General features: G+C 37.0%; 1 protein-coding gene across 1 annotated transcript in view; it reads right to left on the bottom strand.

The window, feature by feature from the left end:
- EDIL3 (EGF like repeats and discoidin domains 3) overlaps window positions 1-23805 on the bottom strand; it is a gene marked incomplete at its 5' end in the record, with an annotated part of 295014 nt that overhangs the window by 83361 nt on the left and 187848 nt on the right. The gene's annotated exons all lie outside the window — the stretch shown is intronic.

The following is a 23805-nucleotide window of genomic DNA, read 5'->3' as shown; positions in this document are numbered from 1 at the left end:
CTAAGGAACTTTCTTTTCTCTAAGTCATATCTCAAGACTGATCAAAAGCTGGTGGACTATTTCCTACTTGAGGTTCTTACTTCAAAATCAACTAAAATAAAAACCATTTTTATGGTTGAGCAAACTAAATGTCTTCATAGGCCTGTAGATGACATAGCAAATGACAGTTTTGGATCAGAGACGTAAAAGGGAGGAGGGAGTATGGCATATGCCCCACATAGGCTGTTCAAATTAAAAATTAAAAAAGTACCTAGTGTCATCTGATAAAAACTTGGCTGAGTTTGAAGCCTGCCCCCTGCTATTGGTCTGCAACATCTGTTGAAACAGTCTTTGCAAAACGAGCTGATTTTGTGCAATTGTTATCATGAATACTATAAAATGTCTTCTTTCTCACCTGACTCCTATCAATTCCACCTCATTGACAGCTATCTCCTTTTGGGTGAGGTCCAGAGTAGCACTGTTATAACTAATACCATCTTCATTCTTATTGTTACTAGTTCATGTGGGTTTACGATGAATAGAGTATTTTGCTGACTATTACATCCATATTATATATATTATACACAATATGTAATATAATTATATAATTTAAAGCTTAGAATAACCCTATAAACAAGCCTTAGTATTCTTATTTTGTACATTCTCTGCCCTAAAAGTAAACACTAAAAATTTAAAGATCTGGCTGGTTGACTTCCTTTGGGTGTCATGAGACTGTTCTGGTTGCCAGATGAATCCATGTGACAGTGATGGTATGCTCCTACGCCCAGTTTTGTAATACAAATCAGGACCCACTATCTGTTTTTTTCCCATTTCCAAAATTTTCCACTCAGAAGAGAGAAGCATCACTTCAGCTCCCACTCATTGACCAGGGATAAGTCTCATGGCTAAGCATGAAGTCAGTTGTTGAGAAGTTTTATTATCCTCTTTCAGAAAGGAGAACTGCAAGGGAGTAGCAGCAGTGAATCTTTTGAAAAATAATGTAAGCTTTCATTGTTTGATCTCTTCAACAGGTATCATGTGTCATTTGATAATAAGCTAGAATAGGTGCCTGATAGTTTAAAATTTTGTAAATAAATTCCCATGTAAAAAACAAACTATAATTGAACATATTGAGATATAGATGTTTTACATTCTTATCTCATTAATTTAATATCGTAAATTGGGGCTCCAATGATTGAAACTTGAAGGTCTTGGATACAGCTGTCTCCTAATTAGCTTTAATTGGCCAGGTTAATACTCATTTCCCCATTTTCTGTGTGATTCCATATGCATTGGGTAAAGGTAGAAAAATAACAAGTCTGATTTATTTGACTTTTGCTGAGAAATAACTGTTGCTGCTAATCTGTTTTAGATATTTTGAAAACTAGGAAATTTTTTCAAAATTATAAAGGAAATAGTAAGATATAAGATAGATTTCTCTAATATGTTTTGCATTTATTTGATCCGTTTAAAAACACCTTGGAAATGAATATATTTATGTTCTTTATAAACAGATTTTAGTGTATTAAAAAAAACCTCAAAGAATAAAACTTACTAAAGAGGTTCTATACTTTCTATATTTAAAACTGATTAGCATTTTAATTCATGATTATTATTTATAGATAGAATTTCTCAAGTCCTGTATTTTTCAGTTGCATTTTCTCCCAAGACTTGAATAAGAGGCAGAATATTGTCATTCTATCATTATATTCTCATAAACCTCAAAGACCAAACAAACAAAAACAACCCCAAAACGATTGGTGCATAGACTTTTCTAAAACATAAAGACTTTTTCACCATGAATTTTTCTTAAATATTTGGCACTGTCCACTTTTTGTTGGTTAGTATGGCCTGGCAGAAGCAAAAAAAAAAGAAAAAGAAAAAGAAAAAAAAGTTGTTGTCCATTAATATGAATAGAGAACTCAAGAAACAGCCAATTGTGTTGAGATTCTCTTCCACTTCATGCTCTTAAAGCGGCTTTCCTCCTATGAGAGGTTGGGGCCAGCCCGTTTCCCAATTTCATAACTGGAGGCAGAGTGGTGGCTTCAAGGAGTTGCTAACTCTGAGATAATTGGAAATTTTTGGTTTCTCCTTCATCTTTCTACAAAACAACTCTAACTAATCACTTCGTCATAAGTTATGGTATGCCTGCTTTACAAGTACAGCTTAAGGGAATGTCTTCTACTTCTATTTCTCCCTTTCCTGGACAATTCCAACAAGATGCTTCTTCTAAACCCATTTCCAAGGAAGTTCTGGACTCATCTCTGAAGCTCACCTTGGGGGCGGGTGTGGAACATGGGATTACATCAGTAGTTTCTTCTACAATACCTAGTTAGACAGGGGTAGCTCCCCAAAGGAAGTGACTTTCTAGAAGAAGGAAAGCTACACTGATAAAGTGAAGAATAATCCTGCAAGGGGCAGGAGGGGGTTTCTCCAGCATTATTCAGATAGTTAAGTAGAACAATCATGGAAAAATCCAGGAGTCTAGGCAACTTTAAGAATACATGAAATACTTTGAATCAAAGCAAGGGGCTCAAAGTAGACTATTTCCTTCTTTACTTTTGCCTTTTGATTAAATATAACACAGCCACAGGATTTGGAACAAAATTAGCTCCAGTACTACTAATCTCTCAAGTTTCTGTTTTAAAATGCTGAGGAAGCGGCAGAAAGACTGCTCCCATGGGGCACTTACCCCATTCCAGGCCCCTTGCAGGATGTTTCATATATGCGATTGCATTCGATCTTTCAACAGCTCTGTGGGGTGGGCATTTACAACATTTCCCAGGTGAAGAAATGAATGCTTAGGGGGAAACACTATTCCTATTTTCACACAGCCAGTAGGTAAGGGGATCAAGAGTTGAGTTTAGGTCATAAAAACTCTATCTTTTTATACTTGGAATTCCCAGAGCCAAAAAGCTTTGAGGATCTTAAATGCCATCTAGTGGCAATTTTGACAAATTGTAGACACACTATCCCAAATGTCATTTAAGTCACTCAGGGGCATTCCTGGCAACTTGTCAATTCCTATGATGGAGAATAGTATACTGGGTTCATATACATTGTGAGAGACCGACTTCCAGAGTGTATCACCTCACTTTATGTTTGGATCCCAAAGGGTTCATCTTATCCTTAGAAATCCATGAAGTGGGGCGCCTGGGTGGCTCAGTGGGTTAAAGCCTCTGCCTTTGGCTCAGTTCATGATCTCGGGGTCTTGGGATCGAGTCCCACATCGGGCCCTCTGCTCAGCAGGGAGCCTGCTTCCTCCTCTCTCTCTCTGCCTGCCTCTCTGCCTACTTGTGATCTCTGTCTGTCAAATAAATAAATAAAATCTTAAAAAAGAAAAAGAAAAGAAAAGAAATCCATGAAGCACAGAAGAGCCAGAATATTGGTTTTTTTCCCCCCAGAACAAAATAGGGATTAATAATATTGAAATGGAGGTCAATTTAAGCGTATTTATGTGGGAGTTAATAAACTATTGGCTCTGCAATATCTATTCATCTAGAACGTAAGTGCACTGTAAAAATAATTACATATAAGCAATCTACTAAAACCATTATTTATTGACTAAATCATCACTGTATCAGCCTCATAACTTAGTTCAAGAAGAGGTGCCAGGGTAAAAAAATCAAATGAGATGGAATAAAACCAGGGTTGTTGGATTAAGCAAAACAACAACAACAAAAATACAAGATGTCCAGTTAAATCTGAAGTTCAGATAAACAACGTTATGTGTGTATATAAGTACATGCACTGTAATATATGCAACACTCTTATACTAAAAACACTATTCTATTCATCATTTGTCTGAAATTTTTAACTAAGCATTGAGTATTTTTATTTAGTGAATTAAAATAAAAGAAAACGTATACCATTTCATTGGTTACTGGATTATTCTGATTAATAAAATAACAGTAAATGACATTTTATAGTAATTATTTAATTATTATAAACACTTTACTTATGTTAATGCAATCCTACAAAATAGACATTATTATTTCTGTTTAGAAAGTGAGATTACTGTGAGACTAACAGGGAGAGTTATCGTCACACACTAGTTAGTGGCAGAGAAGGAGTTTGAACCCAGACAGTTTTGCTCTATAAGGTCTATCATTCTAACAGTTATGAAATCATTGTTTCTTATCAAATATATCAATTAGCTTAAAATTACTCAATAAACTACATACACATTGACTATTTTTTGAAAATATTATTCAATAGACTTACAACAGGCATTAAGCTTCTACTTTAAATAAGGCCTTTTCATGAGACAAAAACGAATACTCCATCTTTGCTGAACACATTTTACCCTCTGCAAATGATACTTCAGAAATTAGTCGTGTCTCATGGTCATTATTAGGAATATCAAAGGACTAATTATCAAAATCCCTCAATTATTTAAACTCCATAATTCCATATCCTAGAGTTTTAATGCTATACATACGTATATATATGGTTCACAGCCAGAGAATACTAGAGATACAGAATCCATTACAGATCCCCTGTTTTGGATTTTAGATATGGTTCTATGCGTGCATCTTTGATGTACCTTATCTCCCATAGAGTTAGGAAAAGCTAAAGATTTGTTGGTGGATTCACTTATTTAATAAAGTGAGATCAATGTAAGCCTGATTTTTTTGAATTCTGCATACTGGGGCTACGACATTTATTTAATTTGATGTGTCCTGATAGTCTACTGGTAAACCACAATTAGATTCATAGTCAAATAATTTTCAACATGCCTAAGCAAGTTCCATTAAAACAGTTGTCTCTAAATAAAAAGGTTTGTCAGTTGGGGCACCTGGGTGGCTCAGTGGGTTAAGCCTCTGCCTTCAGCTCAGGTCATGATCTCAGGGTCCTGGGATCGAGCCCCGCATCGGGCTCTCTGCTCAGTGGAGAGCCTGCTTCCCCCTCTCTCTGCCTGCCTCTCTGCCTACTTGTGATCTCTCTGTCTGTCAATAAATGAATAAAATCTTAAAAAAAAAAAAAGTTTGTCAGTCAAGCCATGAATTGCCAATTCCTTTTCTCTCAAACTTCATCTTGTGCAAGAATCCCAGAATATATACTCCAAAATGCATATTTTCTATGCCTACTAGAGATTTAATAACATCAGAAGCTCTGTAGAAGGAATGTGGGAATCTGCATTTTCAGCCAGCCCATGCCAGCTGATTCTAATGCAGGAAGTCTCCAAACTACACTTTGAGAAAATGACTTTGATTCCAACCTGCAAGAAGGTACAAGCAGCTGGTGGTATGCCTTCTCCCATTTCAAGCTATAAAGCTGCTTTATTTTTAGAATTTTCCCCATGTCCCATTACAGAGCTTTGAGGCAGATGTAGAAACACACACACACACACACACACACACACACACACACACACACTCACAGTGTTACAGTCTACAGGGTTCTTAGATATGTTATCTTGTCTATATAGCTCCATCTACATCATCAGGCATACGCCTAACAGAACAGATAGGTCCTGTGGTACTCATGAAGAGCCATCAAATCCCATAGCTACAGTGCTTCTCATGAAAGAAACAAGGGCTGAACCTCAAAATAGGTGGTAGGACAGGGGAGAAAGGTGACATGGAGCTTAACTGGAAGAGTAGTTATTCAATTACCCTTGCTTGTATTTTACTCATTTACTCTAAGCCCACTTAACCATATTTGGTTTCTTTAATTATGTTGCATACAAAATGGTAATAATAACCTTATATAATTCCACAATTATAATTAATATAATTTTGAATGTATAAAAATTCTATTCTACTTTTTATTTTAAAACCACAGAACAAGGTATCATAGATACTAATTAATAATGCTAGTATCACAGATACTAAGTAATAATGTTTATGGGTAAATAACTCTTGTTTTTTTTCCTTTCTTTTATTGGATAATCTTAGATAAAATGCTTTTTATCTGTTTTTAGCACTATAAAGAAAATAGTACAAATGGGCAAATGAACCTATTCTGTTGAATATATATGCACACACACACCTGTTTCTTAAATTTTTCTCTATCAAAAGTCACTGACCAGGGACACCTGGGTGGCTCAGGGGGTTAAAGCCTCTGCCTTCAGCTCAGGTCATGATCCCAGAGTCCTGTGATCAAGCCCCGAATCTGGCTCTCTGCTCAGCGGGGAGCCTGCTTCCTCCTCTCTCTCTGCCTGCCTCTCTGCCTACTTGTGATCTCTGTCTGTCAAATAAATAAATAAACTCTTAAAAAAAAAAAGTCACTGACCATGTAGAAGTGCAGATTTATGGAACAACAGAAATTTTATTATTCAAAGAAACTATAGTCTGACTTCTTAAATGAAGAAATTTTGCAAGGAATGTATTTGTAAAACAATGGTGCTTTCATAGTTCAAGTTCCCATTGTTCAACAGCAGGGAATGCTACAAAATGTTTATTGCTTATGTTTAGCGCCCCATTTCACTGTAAACAGTGACTAACCTAATAGGAACTATACTTTGAAATTTAATGCACATCAGCTACAAAAGCCTCTCTCAGGGGGCACTTGGGTGGCTCAGTGGGTTAAAGCCTCTGCCTTCAGCTCAGGTCATGATCCTAGGGTCCTGGGATCAAGCCCCACATCGGGCTTTCTGCTCAGCAGGGAGTCTGCTTCCCTTCCTCTCTCTGCCTGCTTGTGATCTCTGTCTGTCAAATAAATAAATAAAATCTTTAAAAAAAAAAAAAGCCTCTCTCATTGCAATGAGAAGAGAGAACTTTACACCGTGAACATAGAGAAGGCAAAGCCAAGAAGCGTATGAACATTTGCAGGAGGATGAACTTCACAGATTATATATTTAAAGGTAAGTTTCAGTGATGGTCTTCTGTCACTTTAAGTGAAGGGAAAAATAGAGTTTTAAAGAAATTATCAAATGCACTTTTGTTCAACACATGAGAGAAAAATCTTTTACCACTTGAGTGTCAAGTATTTGTGTACTATCATAAACTTCTCTAGCTAAGCTTTTCAGCTCACAGGAGATGTTTCTTAACAAGCAAAATACTTTCTTTGCTTGGACTGGCCAAGGTACAGAGCCCATTTTATTCACGGCATGGGTCCACTATTCTCCGGGTACATCTAGGCTCACTTTAGCTTATGGGAAACATTCTTTCTGAAGTGGAAGTGAAAATAATGCTTTGAATCCATTTAGGAAATTTTAAATGCTTGGCTTGTACAGATATGGACATGGAATTGATGACATTGCTGTGATATTAAGTAGGTCTTTCACAAAAATAGAAGAATGCAGTGAACTGGAAAACCCTACTTCTAAATACACATATTTTGCATATATTTGACTATCCTGAAAAAAATCCTGAGAAAAAGGCTGCTAAGGTTAGACTTCATGCTACATGATGCCAAATGCAAAAAACCATGAAAAATGGCACTCAACAGAAAATAGAGAGACTGGAATTTTGAGTCAAGTTCTCACATTTATAGGATTAAGCCATATAACCTCTATAAATTGTTTCTTCATGTCTTGAGATAGAGTACTTTATACAAATAATTGTATACTCAGATTATTATAAGGATTCAGTGAAAATTATTAGAAAAGCCCTTTGAAAACAACAAAGTGCTGCAGTAAAACAATTTAATTGGTATAGACTATTCTACAGTGGTTCCTGGAGATGTTAAGGCAGTTATTTTTAAAAAGCACTCTGTGATCAAGTAAGTTTGAATATTTCCAAATAAAACCAAGCTCTTTCCTCGTGGATTCTTAAGGATCCTATGCTAAGATTAATTTGGACCAGTAAGAACAGAGAAGAGCATATAGGCTTTACGAAATATATTTTGGTACAGAATCTTTTTTTTAAAGAACCTATGGAAGCAGTTCTTGCAGAGTCCATTTTGGGAAATGCTCATAAAAGTTATCATTTGGGGACAAACGGAACCTAATTTGTTTCAGAATACTGCATGTTTAGGATTAAAGAGTGATGTATGTTACCTTAATTTTATCAACTCATAATCACACTGTGGAAGAGAGGACCTTTTGGAAACTCTAAGTATGTAGTCAGAAGGACTGAATTCTGGTAGTAGAACTGTCTGAAGAAAAGGAGTACCTGGAGAAATAAAAACTGTGAGTGTCAGTGTCAGAATCAGGAACCAAGAGAGCTAAGACTGAAGTGAGTTGGGGCTGCAAACTGAACCCAGATAAGCCAGTAGTCAAGGGAGCACTTGGTGGCCCTCTGAGAGCCAGGCTGGGCTGAAACTCCATAGGGATGGAAGTAGATCATAAAGAGGCCAGTTGTGAGAGGGCAGAGCTGGAAACAAAGCCCAGAGTAGGTAAACCAAACAAGGACACGGGAGACTTAGGTGAGAGGACAAGAATCAGACACATCAGGACTCGAGAGAAATAGAGGGCAGGTCAAAGTGAGGGAACAGCATCCAGACATCTTGACGGACCTTGGGCAAGGGGCCTAAGGGGTGAGTCATCAAGCTGACACTTTAGTTGGCCTTGATACTAAGACCACAATCTTTGCTAGCCAAGAAACACATCTATTTTTCTCTGAAACACATACTGCTTTCAGAATGTAATAAATTGGAAGCAATAGGTAGATATGTCCTTATGCACATCTTAAAAAATCTCAGAGAAGATTCTAACCAGAGGTCAATACAGAAACAGGCATGGTTAGGTGGACCTACACTTCCCAGGAGACAAGCTCTGCCAGTGAACTCTAGTAGCAGCATGAAACAAAGACATTAGAGATTTAAAAGTCACTTCACAGAGGAATGTTCTCCCCACAGAAATGTGAGTTTAATGGTGAAAGAGAAAAATGAATGTGATGTTTGCTACAAATGAATTTTTTAGGTTGACATCAGCTAGCAAATAAATACTTCATAAATGAGAGACATCTTAATCATGAATGTAAATGAAAATTGGATGACCCACCCATCATAGCACCACTGGCTTTGAAAAAAATGACAAAGGTCTTTAGGATAAACCAAAGCAACTGGACCAGGTGAATTTGACTGTGACTGAGAGTCTTGACTATAGTAGCATTCTCTAAAAGGTAGGGTGTGTACACAGACATGCCGTCAAGTTGCAGGAAAAGTTATCATTTCTGTCCTATTTCATACTGGTTTTATCTTAAACCAAACAAATACGAATCACATTTTTACAATATTTAATGCGTGCCTCTGTGTGTGTGTGTCCTCTGTGTGTGTGTGCCTGTGCGCATGCACACACGTATATTCAATGGTCAGCAACACTAAATAAAATTTTTACACTGTGGAGCCACAAATTTAAAGGGCAAGCTAGATGCACAGAGATACCAGAAGCTCTCCTTCAAGACAAGGTAAATGGTCACGGCTATGTACTGGGCTCTGAAAGGGCTTCCTAATCCAACAAATATTCCCTGGGAAAAGGAGTCACCTCACTCACTGAACAGTCTATAAAATATTGTGGTAAAAATCGACGCAAGATCTTCCTAGTATGTTTCAAGTTCTCCGTCTATTGCTGGCTGGCCCTGCAATTTTTTAGCAAGCCTCTCAGACTCCCTGTGGCCTCATGACAAAACAGACATAACTTAGTCACTGAGAGAGTTCCTTTAAAAGCACAACAAAATCACTGATTAGAGGAGATTCTCATTTTACTTGGAAGTCTTCACAAAAGCTTGTCTTATTTGAATCAGTATTCCTAGGTTCTAAATTTCACTCACTGGCAAATCTCCAGCTCATCTATTTAGAGGAGAACAGTTACTATTCTTAAAACTGTATCTCATTAATAAAAGGTAACAAATATGTCACAAATTAAAATTCATTCACACACAAAGGAATCAGGTCATTTAATTCTTGTTATCATAAAAACACAAATGGGCATGCTGTGCACACCATTCTTATAAGTCCTGTTGTTAGCTTTTCAATGGTCTCAAATATTTCTTCTGAGCTGAAGCATCCAATTCCCCCCATTTCTGTTTATTGCTTCTGGACTGTTGAATCATGACAATTAGGGCGTTGGTAATCATACATGCAGGCAGATACAGCGCCAAACATATCTTTCGGTTTCTTGCTCCTGGCATTGTGTTTTGCAGTAGTAGGTGTCTCAAAAATATCTATGCAAATTTTTAAATTATGAAGCCACTTAAAATAACCTGTGAACCACAAAGCCTCCCTCTAATTTCTATGTACCATCGAGGCTTGTTTCGAAAACTGCACCCTGCACTTAATCAAATGTACACTTTAGAAGCTAGTTTTGTACATTTTTCATAACTTGTTATAGGTCAGTGCTAGTTTATTAGTGCTTCATAACGGCATAATATGTCTCATTGCTTTGTCTTAGGGGATTCTTATTTTTTTAAGCTGTTTATAGAGAGATAGATACTAACCCATAGAAATGGCCCAAAGTTAGAACAGATGGAAAGGTAGGGGGAAATTTTAAGTATTAAGTAGATAAACTCCACATGATATATAAGTTATTATTATTATTTTTTAATTTGAGAGAGAGAGAGAGAGCACAGAGGGAGAGGGTGAGGGAGAAGCTGACTCCCTGCTGAGGAGGAAGCCTCATGTGGTCCTTGATCCCAGGACCCTGAGATCATGACTCGAGCTGAGAGCAGACGCTCAACCGACTAAGCCACCTAGGCACCCCTGTAAGTTAATTTTTTAATGGGTCATTTTAAGGTTAGATGGTTATATCTACAACACTAAGTAAATCATATGATGTCTTTTTGTTAACTTCATCAGAAATTAGCTAGTGGTCCTGGATCATTTTCTGATTACTTTGGACAGAGTTATAACATAAGATACTAGAATCTATAGCTCTCTGAGAGTTTTTAAAAGGGAGGGTTGCCTGGGTGGTTATCTTCTCTATAACATCCACAATTTATTTTATTTTTTTAAAATAATCTTTACACCCAACATGGGGCTTGAACCAGCAGCCCTGAGATAAAGAGCTGCATGTTCTACGGACTAAGTCAGCCAAGCACCTCTACAATATCCACATTTTAGATGAATAAGAGAAAAACTGAGTTTTAGAATACTGATGTGATCTGTCAGACCTAAAAATCAGATTTTTGGACTTTAAACTATGCTCTCAGTGTACTAGATTGATTCTGGCTGAACTTCCCTTTGCCTTCGAAGTACTTGCTATATAAATACCCTAACTCAATTTTTTTTGCTCATTAAAAATTTTTTTTTCTAATTGGATGGTAGAGATTCTTTTTGATATTGCGAGCTTACAAAAAAATTGAAAGATAATTTATAGTCTATGCAAAGTACAGACATCTTTGACTCATTTAATAAACCCCCAAATATACTAACATTATGAAAGATGGAAGCTCTTTCACAATTGTACATAAATTGTTTCATTACTTGATCTCTTTCACGTGGGCTTATTGGTTACTATATATGAGATTTTGGAATAGTGAAATGGAAAACAGTATTTCTTCATATTGCCAAATGTCTTCCAGGGGCCTAGAGGTCCCTTGATCCTTGAAAATCTTTCCTTCAGCTTCTCTATAAATAAATTGTCCAAAGGGCAAGAGAAATTAATGGCTTTATAGAAGTTATGAATTTTATGGCTAGAATACCGCCTTTTAAAAACCTGAAACAGACTGGATTGAATAAGGTTTATTTAATTTGAAAACTTAAATTCAATTGCTTTCTTACACATTTCCACAGAATTAGTATTGAAATGAAGCTGTGTAGGGATATCTGCAATTTTGACAAAGGTCAACACTAAAGTGTGCAGTCTAACAACTCTATTAATTCTACTAATTTTGTTGAAATACTATGCAGACTACCTTAAATTAGCAAATGTCTCATGAAATAGACCAAAAGGTCATTTCCTAGGTGATTTGGTGACATTTTCCTTCCTGTTAGTCATTTATATTATGCTACCCTTCATGAAATCTGAAAAACTTTTAACCAAACTTATGGATGTGACTTATCCATGTTCTATAATCACCACCAATAAGGCAATGAATTCATGCACGATATATTCACTATAAGAGAATTTATAATTTCTTTTTTTTTTTTTTTTTTTTTTTTTTAAAGATTTTATTTATTTATTTGACAGTCAGAAATCACAAGTAGGCAGAGAAGCAGGCAGAGAGAGAGAGGAGGAAGCAGGCTCCCTGCTGAGCAGAGAGCCCGACATGGGGCTCGATCCCAAGACCCTGGGATCATGACCTGAGCCGAAGGCAGAGGCCTTAACCCGCTGAGCCACCCAGGCGCCCCAGAGAATTTATAATTTCTTATTTTAAAAAATATTTTAATCATTCCAAGTTAATTCTTAGAGTGCTCCTTGTACAGCTGCAACTACTAGACCAAAATATTTCTTCACAATTTATAAGACTATCATCAGTAATACTTCTACCCCTGTTAGAATGTCATTAAACATCTCAATTCCATGCTGCATTTTAAGCAGTTTGTATTATCTGAGCATTAATAAGAAGATCTGACCATAAATTTACTCAATCTGTTGAAAAGCCACTGGAAAATTGTCATAAAAACACATAAACATTCTAGTAAGGGTACGATTTCAGTAGGGAACACTGCCAAATGGCATAATGTGCATTTTAAGCTATTAATATTATTATTACTACTCACAGGTAAAGATCTGAAAAATCTACTAGTACCTAGACAAAAAATTTGAAATCTTTTTGTTTGCTAATGCAAATTTATGTAATGTAGCAACACTGCTCACAGTTTGCAACTGAGCTAGTAGCATATTACTTTACATTTCATCGTTTTATTGGAAAATCCCTTTTACATAAAGGAAAGAATATGTATACCTATCTTCATTCTTAGTTATGACTGGTGGCATCAGATTATGCTCTCCTGAGATTATAGAAATCACCAGAAAGAAAAAAAAAAGAGGGAGCTATCCATTGCTGGAAACCTACTATGTGCTTCCTTGGTTCTGTCATTTGTCTGACTTATTCCACCTTAAAATATGACAAAACTTACAGGTCCTTTGTTTGGAAACTAACTACAGATGATTATTATCTGATCCTAAAGCTCTCAGTGAGTTAAATGTCATTTTATTTTTATAACAAGGATTAAAATCTAATCCAACCATGTGTTAGGAACGTCCAACTATGAGTCAGGAATGATTGGCTTATGAGGTTTCAATTTAGATGTAGGAAAGATTTTTTGAAAGGCAGAAACTGCAATTTAACCTTCAGAGGCTTTTGGAAAACACACCGGTAGGGCTTCTTGCTCAAAGTTTTAGAGAACATCAAACACATCAAAGTGATGGAACAACATTTTTCCAGAGGTCTGAGAAATGGTTCTCATTTAGGACTGCCTGTGGACTTAACACATTTTTGCCACGTTTCTACAGGAACAGCATAATGATTTCATGATTAACAGTAGCTTAAGGATGTTAATTAGTTAGGTAAGATCATTTCCAAAAAATAACACAAGAACATTTGCTGGAGAAGCAGCTGAGATTTGTACCATACTATAGAAGAGACTGAAAGAAAACTTAGAGTAATCGCAAGAGTCAGATGTTAAAGTGATATTTGAATACATAAAAATTCCTTAAAAGAATATCTTAAAGAATTCCTTAAAATACATAATGACTGGGCCGAAGGGCTTTTGGGGGTTTCTTTTAGAGTAACTGTATTGTCAGATGTTATCCAAATACGTTTTGGCAAAACCTATTAAACTTAAATAAAACTCTCATCATTAGAAGATTGTATGTATAGTTGATGTATATAAGAAATTTCTTAAAAATCAATTAGCAGGTGATTGTTAATGAAGGAAGGGAATTTTAAATGACAGATATGGTTTTTCTTCTGAAGGGCTATTTCTCAGAGCTGATGCAACTGATGCATACTAAAAACACAACTAAAACTTACAAATTCAGAAGTCTCAAACAAGGATAAAAACTGACTTTTTATCAGTAATTCAAAAACAAAATCACCCTGGAAGATGGCAGAGGTGTAGCAGACTGAGATGACATCAGGTTGCAGGAGTTCAGATAGATAGTTATCAAACCATTTTGAACACCCACAAATCCAACAGGAGATTGAAAAGAAGAAAAGCAGCAATTCTAGAAACAGAAAATTGACCACTTTCTGAAAGGTAGGATGTGCAGAGAAGTGAATCCAAAGCGACAGGAAGATAGACCACAGGGGGAGGGGCCAGCTCCCGGCAAGCGGTGGAGCAACAGAGCACAAAATTTGAACTTTTAAAAGTCTGCTTTACTGAGAGACATCACTCCAGAGGCTAAGCGGGGGTGGAGCACTGGTGGGGACAGTGTGGTCTCAGATCCTGGTCACAGAAGGATCGGTGGTGTCTGAGTGTAGCAGAGCTCGCACGTATCAGAGGTGGGAAGCCAGCTACAGAGATGGAACCAAGGAGTGAGCTCTCAGCTTGGGATTTACCTTAAACTGTGATCCATGGCACAAACAGGTCTCTGCTCCTTGAGCAGGGACCCCACAAGTAGCAGATTCAGGGACAGCCACTGGAAGAGAAGAGCGGCAGGAATCTGGTGGCTTTGGAGACTCTAGATGGGGCTGTATGCCAGAGACAGAAATGCTTGGTCACAGGCCGGGTGAGCTTGGAGCACGGCTGTAGACCAGGGAGATGGGAGTTATTGACAGCTTTTCTCTGAGGGCACACTGAGGAGTGGTGCCTCAAGCTCTTGCTTCCTGTTGGCCAGAGATCGGGAGGCCACCATTATCATTCCTGTCCTCCAGAGCTCTACAGAAAGCATTAAGGGAACAAAAGCTCCCAAGAGCAAACTCAAGCAGATTACTTAGGCTGACCCCTGGCAAGGGTGGCACAATTCCGCCTCGGGCAAAGACATTTGAGAATCACTACAACAGGACCCACCCCCAGAAGATCAGAAAGAACATCCAGCTAAGACCAAGCTCACTGATCAAAAACAGCAGAATTCCAGAAGAGGGGAAAGCAAAGCATGGGATTCATGGCTTTCTCCTCATGATTCTTTAATCTTGCAAAGTTAATCACATTTTTAAAATTTTACTTAAAAAATTTTTTTTCTTATTTTAATTTTTTAAAACTTTTCCTCTTTCCTCTTTTAATGTTTTTTAACTAGTTTATCTTAATACCTTTCTAAAAAAACTTTTAAAATCTTCATTATTATAGTCATATTTTATCCTTCATTGTATCTAACTTTATTTTTTGTATACATATAGGGTTTTTTCTTCTAAAAAATTTTGGGATACAACTTCTTCTAATAGATCAAAATATACCCTAAACCTAGCACAGGGCTTTGTTCTAGTCTCCAGCCTGAGCAAATTCTCTCCGGTTTCTTTTTCTTTCTTTTCCCAACCCACTCATCAATTCCTTTTTTAGAATTTTTAAAAAAAATTATATCTTTACAGTCATATTTCATCCCTTCTTCATGTTTACCTTTATTTTTGTATAGATATAAGTTTTTCTTTCTTTAAAATTTTGGGAGGTAGTTTCTTCCAAGAGACCAAAATACACCCAAAATCAAGTAGGTGGCTCTGTTCTATTCACCAGTACAATATATATGTGTGTATAAGTATACACATATATTTTAATTAAAAAATTAAAAAAAAAACAAACTTTTTACCCCCTTTTTTCTCTCCTGATTTGGGGTCTCTTCTGATTTGGTTAGCGTACATTTTTCTGGGGCCTTTGCCACCCTTATAGTATTTTATTCTCTTGTTCATATATTCTTATCTGGATAAAATGACAAGAAGGAAAAACTTACCACAAAAAAAAAGAACAAGAGGCAGTACCAAAGACTAGGGACCTAATCAATACAGACATTGGTAATATGGCAGATCTAGAGTTCAGAATAATGATTCTCAAGGTGCTACCTGGGCTCAAAAAAGGCATGGAAGTTATTAGAGAAATCCTGTCTGGAGAAAGAAAAGCCCTTTCTGAAGAAATAAAAGAACTAAAATCCATCCAAGCTGAAATTAAAAAAAAAAAAAGGTATTAATGAGATGTAATAAAAAATGGAGGCTCTTACTGCTAGGACAAATGAGGCAGAAAAGAGAATTAGTGATATAGAAGACCAAATAATAGAGAATAAAGAAGCTGAGCAAAAGAGAGACAAACAACTACTGGACCACCAGGGGAGAATTTGAGAGATGAGTGATACTATAAGACAAAACAATACTAGAATAATTGGGATTCCAGAGGAAGAAGAAAGGGGGGAGGGGAAGAAGGTATATAGGAGTAAATTACTGTAGAGAATTTCCCTAATATGGCAAAGGGAACAAGCATCAAAATCCAGGAGGCACAAAGAACCCCCCTCATAATCAATAAGAATAGGTCCACACCCCATCATCTAATAGTAAAATTTACAAGGCTTAGTGACAAAGAGAAAATCCTGAAAACAGCCTGGGACAAGAAGTTTGTAACATACAATGGTAAAAATATTAGATTGACAGCAGACTTATCCACGAAGACATGGCAGGCCAGAAAGAACTGGCATGATATATATAGGGCACTAAATGAGAAAAACATGCAGCCAAGAATACTATATCCAGCTAAGCTATCATTGAAAATAGAAGGAGAGATGAGAAGCTTCCAGGACAAACAAAAACTAAAAGAATTTGTAAACACCAAACCAACCCTACAGGAAATATTGAAAGGGGTCCTCTAAGCAAACAGAGAGCCTAAAAGTAGTAGGCCAGAAACGAACAGAGACAGTATACAGTAACAGTCACCTTACAGGCAACACAACGGCACTAAATTCATATCTCTCAATAGTTACCCTGAATGTAAAGGGGCTAAATGCCCCAGTCAAAGACACAGGGCATTAGAATGGATAAAAAAACAAAACACATCCATATTCTGTCTACAAGAAACTCATTTTAGACCCAAAGACACCTTCAGATTTAAAGTGAGGGAGTAGAAAACAATTTACCATGCTAATGGACATCAAAAGAAAGCTGGGGTAGCAATCCTTATATCAGATAAATTAGATTTTAAGCCAAAGACTATAGTAAGAGATGAGGAAGGACACTATATCATACTCAAAGGGTCTGTCCAATAAAAATATCTAACAATTTTAAATATCTATGCCCCTAACATGGGAGCAGCCAACTACATAAATCAATTAATAACAAAATCAAAGAAACAAATTGACAATAATACAATAATAGTAGGGGATTTTAACACCCCCCTCACTGAAATGGACAGATCATCCAAGCAAAAATTTCAACAAGGAAATAAAGGCCTTAAATGGACCTGATGAACACCACAGATATATTCAGAACATTCCATCCCAAAGCAACAGAATACATATTCTTCTCCAGTGCACATGGAACATTCTCCAGAACAGATCACATCCTGGGTCACACATCAGGTCTCAACTGGTATCAAAAGACTGGGATCATTCCCTGCATATTTTCAGACCACAATGCTCTGAAGCTAGAACTCAATCACAAGAAGAAATTTGGAAAGAACCCAAATACATGGAGGCTAAAGAGCATCCTACTAAAGAATGAATGGGTTAACCAGAAAATTAAAGAAGAATTGAAAAAATTCATGGAAACAAATGATAATGAAAGCACAACAGTTCAAAATCTGTGGGACACAGCAAAGGCAGTCCTGAGAGGAAAATATATAATGATACAAGCCTTTCTCAAGAAACAAGAAAGGTCTCAAATACACAACCTAACCCTACACCTGAAGGAGCTGGAGAAAGAACAGCAAAGAAAGCCTAAACCCAGTAGGAGAAGAGAAATCATAAAGATCAAAGCAGAAATCAATGAAATAGAAACCAAAAGAACACTAGAACAAATCAATGAAACTAGGGGCGGGTTCTTTGAAAGAATTAATAAGATTGATAAACCCCTGGCCAGACTTATCAAAAAGAAAAGAGAAAGGACCCAAATAAATAAAATCATGAATGAAAGCGGAGAGATCACAACCAACACCAAAGAAATACAATTATAAGCACATACTATGAACAACTGTACGCCAGCAAATTTGACAATCTGGAAGAAATGGATGCATTCCTAGAGACGTATAAACTACCAAAACTGAACCAAGAAGAAATAGAAAACCTGAACAGACCCATAACCAGTAAGGAGATTGAAGCAGTCATCAAAAATCTCCTAACAAACAAGAGCCCAGGGCCAGATTGCTTCCCAGGGGAATTCTACCAAGCATTTAAAGAAGAATTAATTCCTATTCTCCTGAAACTGTTCCAAAAAATAGAAATGGAAGGAAAACTTTCAGACTCATTTTATAAGGCCAGCATTACCTTGATCCCAAAACCAGACAAAGACCCCATCAAAGAAGAGAATTACAGACCAATAACCTTGATGAACACTGATGTGAAAATTCTCACCAAAATACTAGCCAATAGGATCCACCAGTACATTAAAAGGATTATTCACCATGACCAAGTGGGATTTATTTCAGGGCTGCAAGGTTGGTTCAACATTCACAAATTAATGAATGTGATACAATACATTAATAAAAGAAAGAACAAGAATCATATGATACTCTCAATAGATGCTGAAAAAGTATTTGACAAAGTACAGCATCCTTTCTTGATCAAAACTCTTCAAAGTATAGGGATAGAGGGTACATACCTCAATATCATCAAAGCCATCTATGAAAAACCCACTGCAAATATCATTCTCAATGGAGAAAAACTGAGATCATTTCTGCTAAGGTCAGGAACAGGGCAGGGATGTCCATTATCACCACTGCTATTCAACATAGTACTAGGAGTCCTAGCCTCAGCAATCAGACAACAAAAAGAAATTAAAGGCATCCAAATCGGCAAAGAAGAAGTCAACCTATCACTCTTTGCAGATGATATGATACTTTATGTGGAAAACCCAAAAGACTCCACTCCAAATCTGCTAGAACTTGTACAGGAATTCAGTAAAGTGTCAGGATATAAAATCAATGCACAGAAATCAGCTGCATTTCTTTACACCAACAACAAAACAGAAGAAAGAGAAATTAAGGAGTCAATCCCATTTACAATTGTGCCCAAAACCATACGAAACTAGGAACAAACCTAACCAAAGAGACAAAGAATCTGTACACAGAAAACTATAAGGTACTAATGAAAGGAATTGAGGAAGACACAAAGAAATGGAAAAATGTTCCATGCTCATGGATTGGAAGAACAAATATTATGAAAATGTCTATGCCACCTAAAGCAATCTACACATTGAATACAATCCCAATCATAATACCACCCATTTTTTCAAAGAAATGGAACAAATGATCCTAAAGTTTATATGGAACAAGAAAAGACCTCAAAGAGCCAGAAGAATGTTGAAAAAGAAAGCCAAAGTTGGTGGCATCACAATTCCCGACTTCAAGATCTATTACAAAGCTGTCATCATCAAGACAGTATGGTACTGGCACAAAAACAGACACATAGATCAATGGAACAGAATAGAGAGCCCAGAAATAGACCATCAACTCTCTGGTCAACTAATCTTTGACAAAGCAGGAAAGAATGTCCAATGGAAAAAAGACAGCCTCTTCAACAAATGGTGCTGGGAAAATTTGACAGCCACACACAGAAAAATGAAACTGGATCATTTCCTTACACCACACATTAAAATAGACTCCAAATGGATGAAAGACCTCTATGTGAGAAAGGAATCCATCAAAAATCCTTGAGGAGAACACAGGCAGCAACCTCTTCAACCTCAGTTGCAGGAACTTCTTCCTAGAAACATCGCCAAAGGCAAGGGAACCAAGGGCAAAAATGAACTATTGGGACTTCATCAAGATCAAAAGCTTTTGCACAGCAAAGGACACAGTCAACAAAACGAAAAGACAACTGACAGAATGGGAGAAGATATTTACAAATGACATATCAGATAAAGGGCTAGGTTCCAAAATGTATAAAGAACTTAGCAAAATTGGGGCACCTGGGTGGCTCAGTGGGTTGAGCTTCTGCCTTCAGCTCAGGTCATGATCTCAGGGTCCTGGGATCAAGTCCCATGTCAGGCTCTCTGCTCAGCAGGGAGCCTGCTTCCCCTTCTCTCTCTCTGCCTGCCTCTCTGCCTACTTGTGATCTCTCTCTGTCTGTCAAATAAATAAATAAAATCTTTAAAAAAAAAAAAAGAACTTATCAAAATCAACACCCAAAGAACAAATAATCCAATCAAGAAATGGGCAGAAGACATGAACAGACATTTCTGCAAGGAAGAGATCCAAGTGACCAACAGACACATGAAAAAGTGCTCCACATCACTCAGCATCAGGGAAATACAAATTAAAACCATAGTGAGATACCACCTCACACCAGTCAGAATGTCTAAAATTAGCAAGTCAGGAAACGACATGCTGGTGAGGATGTGGAGAAAGGGGAACCCTCCTACACTGTTGGTGAGAATGCAAGCTGGTGCAGTCACTCTGGAAAACAGCGTGGAGGTTCCTCAGAAAGTTGAAAATAGAGCTACCTTATGACCCAGCAATCGCATTACTGGGTACTTACCCTGAAGATACAAATGTAGTGATCCGAAGGGGCATGTGCACCCGAATGTTTATAGCAGCAATGTCCACAATAGCCAAACTATGGAAATGATGTCCATCATAGATAGATGTCCATCAACAGACGAATGGATAAAAAGAAGAAGTGGTATATATATATACAATGGAATACTATGCAGCCATCAAAGGAAATGAAATCTTGTCATTTGCAATGACGTGGATGGAACTAGAGGGTATTATGCTTAGCGAAATAAATCAATCGGAGAAAGATAATTATCATATGATCTCCCTGATATGAGGAATTTGAGAAGCAGAGTGGGGGTTTGGGGGATAGGGAAGGCAAAAATGACACAAGATGGGATCAGGAGGGAGACAAACCGTAAGAGGTTTGTTTTAATCTCACAAAACAAACTGAGGGTTGCTGGGGGTATGAGGGTAGGGAGAGGGTGGTGGGGTTATGGACATTGGGGAGTGCTGTGACATTTATAAACCTGGTGGTTCACAGACCTGTATTCCTGGGGCTAATAATACATTATATGTTTATAAGAAATTTAAAAAAATCACCCTATACATTATCTATAAAAATGTTAATCTTTTTTTCTTTTTTCTTTTTTTTTTATTTTAATAAACATATAATGTATTTTTATCCCCAGGGGTACAGGTTAATCTTATTTTCAACAAAGATACTAACAAGCACAACAAGGTACAGTTGAACAGATTATATTCTCTTGAGGAGATGCTAAAAATAGTCACAATTCTGGAGCAATTCTTACGTGATGTCAAAAAAGAAAAAAAATAAATATAAGAAAAGATGTCAATTTACCTTGCCTTGAGATTCTGAATATGTTTTGACACAACAAAAAATAGACACATACTGGAAGAACCGGTCCTTGAATTGACAGAAAATCTGTCACCAACAAAATGAATCAGTTTCAGCATGCAAGTGACTTTAAGAAGACACCTGAAAATCCATCTTAAAAAAAAGTGATGGATGGAGGTTTGGATTGAAGATTACACACCGATTCATGTAAAAAAAAAAATGTTTGTTTTATTTTATCTTTCTAAAGATATTTGCCATTGGCAATCCTTTCATGTGGATATTTCTGGAGTCTGCTAGCCAGCCTATCTGAGCTACTTACGGGGTATAAAATATTTTGTCTTATCCTACATGGCATTATGATTCACAAATAATATTAGTTAAATCCAGTTAATCTGGAGTATGACTAGTCTATTTCCAATTTAAAAATGTTATACAGCAACAAAGAACCAGTTTAATATTGCCACCCAAGTCTAACAAGTAGGAAAAAGTTTTTCCATGATTTCTTCAAATTAAGAACTTGAAAACTTCATAAAGTCTACGTATTATGAAACTTTAGTCCTGTGTTATAAAGACTAGATCGCTAACATGAGATTTTACTTTATTTTCTTAATATTTATTTATTTATTTATTTGAGAGAGAGAGAGAGAGCGAGCGAGCGCATGCACGTGCATGCACAAGTTGGGGAAGAGGCAGAGGGAGAGAATCTCAAGCAGACTCCCTGATGAGCTGGGAGCCTGACATAGGATCCATCCCACAACCCATGAGATCATGACCTGAGTGGAAACCAAGCGATGGATGCTTAACCCACTGAGCCTCCCAGGAGCCCCCAACATGAGACTTTAGATTTCTATTTCAAATATTATTTTAAAGTTCAAGGATATTACCAGTTGGGGACCAGAATGATATGCCATCGAGGCCCAAATCGATAACTTGAATTATACTTTGAACTATTCATTTATCCACTTATTCATTCATTCAACAAATATTCACTGAATGCCTACCATGTCAAGTGTTAAGACAGGTATTATTCATTTAGGTACTGGACAACAAGCTGAGAAAGTCACAAAAGACAAATGTAGTTTTATCCCTCCTGGAGCAAACAGTCGAATCTGAGACACAGTAGTACTCGGTAGTACTCAGGAGAGAGCTGAGTACTACTGTGGTAAGATGGTAGTAGCATCAAAGGCTTCCCAGAGGAAAGTACATTCGAACTGCAGCTGAGGACATCAGCCACACAAGGCAGGGGATGCTAAGGGTAGAAGTACTCTTTCTCTTCTTTTCCTCTAGGAAGAGGACATTTATAAAGGCACTGAAAGAGAGAACATTTGGTTTGAGAAAGTGAGTCAAATTTAGAATAGTATGGTAAGAGATGAAATGGGACCAACTCCTGCAAAAACTTCGAAGCTATATTAAGAAATCTGCACTTTATTCTGAGGCTGATAGAGAGCAATTGAAGGGTTTTAGAAAGGGAGTAAGAGAATCCTATTTGCATTTTTGAAAAAAAATCACTCACTGCTTATAATTTAGGAAGTGGCTTTTAGAGAGTGAGACCAGAAACAGGAAAGCTGGTCAGGAAGCTTCGGCAAAACCCAGGTGAGGGAGTGGTAGCCTAGATCAGGGAGGTGGCAGAGGGGATGGTGAGAAAGGAAATACACAGTGTGAGTGTGTATGTGTGTGTGTAGACATACACCCTTCTGTCATAAAGCTCATAAAACATTAAAAGGAGAAACACACACAGAATTACCCTTTATACGTAATGGCTAATGAAAGAGCTCAATAAAGCTCCAGATCAATAGAGATCCAGACAGAATGTCAGGGGAAAGTTAAGGGAAAAGTGACTATTTCTATTGAGAAGATTCTATTGGACATTTCAGGTGACTTAGAACAGACTCAGGTGGCAAATCAGGTTCCATGAGGGGTAACATTTGTTGCTATTATAATTGCTTTGTTATTTTCAGAAATGTAATGAATTACCACAGTTTTGAAACTCACGGATACAGCATAAAAATTAATAGTAAAACTCCTGTCTTTCAAATACAATGACCTCATTATGGAATTAAGCTGTCTTACTTTTCTTTGCCACAGAAGACATTAACAAATTTGCGCATACTTAAAAGTATTCTGCAATAAATGCATTTCAAGAAGATTCTTTTAAAAAAGGACTGACTATAACTGCACTTCATTTGCAAATGATAAATAGACTGCAGTGGCTATGCTTTCCTTGTATAGGCAAGCTCTCTTATGAGAATGTAATCAAATTGCTCCATTGCTTAGCAACCACAGGTAAAGAGCTAGTAAGTCAGGAGTCATGATTCTGTGGTCAATGGCATGATTTCAGGCCAGTCTGGAATTCTGCTGTGGCACTTTCAAACCAATACCGACAGGATGCATTAGAACAGATGAGAGTTAAGATGCACATGTTCTCATAATCGATTGAACTGACCTATATATATTGTGATCTGGTACAATCGAGGGCATCCGTCTGACAGAAGCATCTATAAATTCACATCACAGTAAAAGCAGCACACGGCTATGGCTTCCTAAGGAATTTTTGTTTTACCAATTTTAGGGAAGCCAAAGAGGAAGGCACACTTAAATGAGAATGAAGGCAAGGACTCTGACATTCACCTAGC

This window comes from Martes martes (genome assembly GCF_963455335.1).
Source record: "Martes martes genome assembly, chromosome: 5".
NCBI lineage: Eukaryota > Metazoa > Chordata > Mammalia > Carnivora > Mustelidae > Martes > Martes martes.
The sequence above is the reverse complement of the archived record's forward strand: the minus strand, read 5'-3'. Positions and strand labels throughout refer to the sequence as shown.